Raw genomic sequence first — 4,987 nt, forward strand, 5'->3', positions numbered from 1 at the left:
TTGTGCTAAAGAGCTCTGGTAAAACCTGAACTAGTAGGTTTCTGGTATAATGTTTATATGATTAGTACTGAGGATACACAGGATAGTGACTGCATTATCTGGGAGCAGAAACTAATTTTTAAAATATAAAATCTACAATAAGAGTTTGATGTAAGCAAGGTGTCCACAGTTTCTGAGTATTATTTGTTAAAAATATTTATATCCACCTTTTTTTCAAAGAGCTCAAAAAACTTTGTACACTATCTACATATGAAATGTTATAACTATGAGAAGAGAAATATTATTCCTATTCAGAAATTCTTTGGCTCTTTCTTCTGTAACTTTTATGTATTTTAAGTCTTTTTTTAAAAAAAATATATTTTATTGATTTTTTACAGAGAGGAAGGGAGAGAGATAGAGAGTTAGAAACTTCGATGAGAGAGAAACATCGACCAGCTGCCTCCTGCACATCTCCCACTGGGGATGTGCCCGCAACCCAGGTACATGCCCTTGACCGGAATCGAACCTGGGACCTTTCAGTCCGCAGGCCGACGCTCTATCCACTGAGCCAAACCGGTTTCGGCTATTTTAAGTCTTTTTAAGTTGTTCCTATTGATTCCTAATCCCACTGCCCAACCAACTCTATTGTATATTTCAGTATGAGTCTCTTCAGAATTCTGTATCTGGGTGAAAGGTAGAGTACCAGGCTTATCATGGCAGCTTGCAGGGAAGTAGAAATGTGTCTACTTATGGTTTTTGTAAGCATTTTCCTTTGGAAAATCAACTTGTAGCATATTTATTTGCTACCTGAAATAGAGGTTCCAGGCCAGCCAGCATGGCTTAATGATTGAGCATTGACCTATGAGCCAGGAGGTCATGGTTCAATTCCGGTCAGAGCACATGCCTGGGTTTCGGGCTTGATCCCCAATAGGGGGCATGCAGGAGGTAGCCAATCAATGATAAGGAAGGAAGGAAGGAAGGAAGGAAGGAAGGAAGGACCCACTTTCCAATGTTCCTACCCAGGACCTGGTAGCGTTTATCTTGATTATGCTTCAAGTTCTGAGTGGGATAGTGGGAGAAGATCCTCTCTTTAAATAAAAAAAAAGGAATTTGGAACATCTACATAAATTGAAAATGCAGAAACACAATTAAGTAGTCTTGAGGTTAGGGTTAGCACAGGATTAGTAAAGAGAGCATATGAACATGTACAGTGAAGGTCTGGATTACTGTGATACAGAAAATGCCTATCCATATAATTCATCTCTTCTTGTTTTGTTTTTAACCCAGATTATTTAAATTTTCCTGAATTTTTTTCATTTTGCTTGTATAAATAAAAAGCTCCATAACAAAAGGTGTAGTGAAAACTCTGATGTGATCACAATAAACAAATAAATTTTATAGCTATTCAATATCCTATAAGGAGTTTTAGGATGACTGAAAAGAATAAAAATTCTCTTAGTAATTTCCATGAGGTCAGGAATTTTTATATATTTTTTGCACTGCTTTATATCTACTACCTGGTACATGGTAGACATTAGGTAAATATTTGTTGAACGAATGAATGAATTAATGAAAAGCATGCTACAAGCAGTTGTGTGATTTAAGAAAGCTAGATTTAAACCAATTATTTCATGCTATCCAAATCTAAGAGTGATCCTTTAAAAAACAAAAAAACAACCAATGGCATTTTTCTGAATTTTCAAAACCCAGGCTTCTACCAAGATTGATGATGATGATGTTATTATACTCTTAATCTGTATTAATCCATAGGATTCACTTTTTCTTTCCAAATTCATATTCTGAAAATGTACTAAATTAATATCAAAGAACCTATACTTTGACAAAGTAGGTTTTTGAGCAAATGTTGGTTTGATTAAGGATTCTTTTTTAAGGATTGGGAATGCTTATGAAAGAAGATGTCTGGCATAGAATAATATATGAAAAAGTTATTCCAGATACTACACATGAATAGGAATTGTAAAATATTATATTAAATAGTAATTTTGACTTTTAAATAGTACATGATTATTTTCTTTCTGAAAAGTAAGTTCAAACTAATTTGTTACTGGGTTTATTCTAAGGCTGTTGTTTTTTTCTTCTCCATCTTTTCTGTGATCTCTACTTAACAGTTGTTAATGTTAGTTAAAACTTGTTAAGCTAAGCTTTTGGACAAACCATTCAAAAACTTGGCAGCTTCATATTGTTTCATTCATTTTCATAGCCAAATTTCCTAAAATGTATCAGTGATTAAATGAGAGTCAATTTCCCATTAATTAAAAAAATAAAAATATTGATATATTTAAAAATAATGCCATTTTCTTTGACAGATGGAATGTGGTATGATAAACTTAGTATTAATTTCAAACAAAAATCAATAAACATTGGGCCTCTAGCTATAAGAGAAATTCTACAGGTAGAAAAATTGATTGACCCCCACCACCACCCATAGGTGCTGTCCCACTGTGGAATCCCTTTGCTCAGTTTTCTCCTATCCAATCAGGTGGAATGTTTGACAGGCACATGGTTTATACAGCTCAAAATAACTTGGGACCTGTGAGCTGACAAATGCTCTGGCTCCGGTGGTGACAGGTTGTCCAGCTTCTTACAGCCATCTTCACTGAAACTAAGGTTAACTCCTCACTCTCTATGGACGGCTACTTTCTATTTCCAAGAGCGTGAAGAATTTTCTTTTTCTCCTGTGCATTCATCTAAACGTTCTCCTTGGATAACAGTCATCACAGTGGAGTGCCTGGGTTGGACATCCTCATCTGGGTCAACTAAAAAAAGAAAGGTAATATTCAGATTTAAGTTCTCAAGTGTGTTTTGATAACAGGGCACTGATAATGGGAAAGGGGATATTTCTGAGGCCTAAATACTGTTATTCAGTTTAAAACCTAGGATAGCTTTATAATTATGTATGATGGGACACAATATCACATGCAAAATGAAGTTCTCTACATGTAAAGATTTTGGAGGAGATTGATGAAATTCCCAGGGATCAGAGCCTACTTGGGTACTAAGGAAAAATATCTCAACAGAGGAAGTCACGACATGCTGCATATATCATTGGAATTTTCCACACATTTACTTATGACAGTAATGGTGTTTGTATAGAGAATATACATGCAATGCCTATTTCCTTCTTATAGGAAATAAAATATAAAATAATATTATCCATAGTGAAAGACTTTTACATTTTTTTATCATGTAAGAGGATATGCTTGCTATATTTAGAGTCGGGAGATCTGCTCCCTGGATTAATGTACACAACAGCTGCAGAAAGTTTTGCTCAAAGGACATTGCTCTTTCTTTCTCCTTTCTCTCTCTCTCTCTCTCTCTCTCTCTCTCTCTCTCTCTCTCTCTCTCTCTCTCTTTTCAGCTGCATCAGAAAGACACTTGACAGTTAGTGGCAAATGTTTGGCCCGGTACATTGCACTATTAGCAGTAATTAAGTGCACATCTTGCATTATATTTTAAAAACTGTATAAGCAAAGAAAAGGAGAACATGGGTTAATCTGTATTTGTATTCCCCCAAAGTGAACATTATAGTAACAATGCTAAGAAATTTCGTTACTGTATCAACATATTTTTACTCATACTTATTAAAAATGCTAGCATTAGTTTGAAAGAATAAAACAGCTATTCTGTTTTCTTTCTCTAAAAATTACTATGATTCAATTACTTTCACAGTAGTAATAATTAAATGAATTCTGCAGGCTCTAACATAAAAAGTTGTCATACCTTTTTAGTCTCTCCTTAATAATAACTCTTAGGTTCACAGAAAATTCATAATCCTTTTCTAGGAATTTGAGAATGTATTTACTTATAACTATAAAAAATTTTAGAACAAAAATTAAAATGTGCTGTCTGACACATGATTTAACAACAAGCAAAATATTTAAAATCAAGGGCATCCCAGGAAATCTGAAATATATGGGCACTCTACTTACTTTGTCAAGAGACAAAATTATAATCATTACAGAATCTTATAATAATGGACTATGAAACAAACAGCTGGACACTATCCAAATTCTGGAAGTTTGTCCTAATTCCCACTTATAGAATATGGCTAATGCTATTGAAACTCATAACAATGTGTTAAAACCCCAGTGTTCCACTTATCAATGTTGAATATAGACTCTGTTACATGTTTCTATTACAATGTGTTTCCTGGAATAGACTCAGAACTGCAGTTCATAAACAAAAGAAACTGAATGAGTTTTTATGCAAGACAGGGCTTTGGAATTCATAGAGATCTTTCAGATTTACGTTTGAAGATATGGGACAGCAGGTAATCAGGTTTAATTGTGAAAGGTCTTTAATGAACTAAGGTTAGTATATGAAAGGTGACAAATTTTTAAATTTAAAATTTTCAACAGTTAATTCCTATATGTAATAGGAGTAATAAACTCAGCTCACTAACCTGAAAGTATAAGACAAATAATACTACTAATCCCAGAATAATTAGTTTCCTTCATTGACATTGAGATGTGACAAAGGCATTGCTTGTTTCATGGTGTTATTGCCAAGACAAAAAAGTGAAAAGGTCTTAACGAATTCTCTCTCTTAAGAGATAAAGAAGAATCAAGCACCAGGGAGGTACTTTCTTAAATTTTTATGGTGCTTCATAGTTGACAAGGAGCTTTAACAACTACTAGAACATTGCATTTTTGCCTAAGAAATCAATCCCAGTAAAGAGGGAATGGTCTGTTTAGAAATTTGAGAGCATATTTTCAGCAGATGCATTTTTGATGGGCACAAAAGTTGGCATGACTATACCTGCAGTCACTAAAGAGTCCTTAGAGCTCATGTATATCAGAGTCACCTTGACAAGCTACACATTCCTCTGCTTGGAATCACAATACACTCCACACTGTGGGAGGAGCCCACAGAGCCTTCCCACCAAGTTCTTGAACTAGAACTAGATCCTGAGATCTGGAGCCTATTTGGGACACTTGCTCCTCTCCCAATCTAGCACATGTATTATGTCAAGGGGGCGGGGGGGGGG

At 34.8% G+C, this 4,987-nt stretch overlaps 1 protein-coding gene across 1 annotated transcript in view; it reads left to right on the forward strand.

The window, feature by feature from the left end:
* Positions 1 to 2,556: 2,556 nt before the first annotated feature.
* MYPN (myopalladin) overlaps positions 2,557 to 4,987 on the forward strand; it is a 75,985-nt gene continuing 73,554 nt past the window's right edge. Inside the window, exon 1 of the mRNA XM_006760901.2 lies at positions 2,557 to 2,770. The gene's annotated coding sequence lies outside the window, so the exon portion shown is untranslated. The remainder of the gene's footprint in view (positions 2,771 to 4,987) is intronic.

The sequence above is a fragment of the Myotis davidii genome, unplaced genomic scaffold, assembly GCF_000327345.1.
Source record: "Myotis davidii unplaced genomic scaffold, ASM32734v1 scaffold134, whole genome shotgun sequence".
Taxonomy (NCBI): Eukaryota; Metazoa; Chordata; class Mammalia; order Chiroptera; family Vespertilionidae; genus Myotis; species Myotis davidii.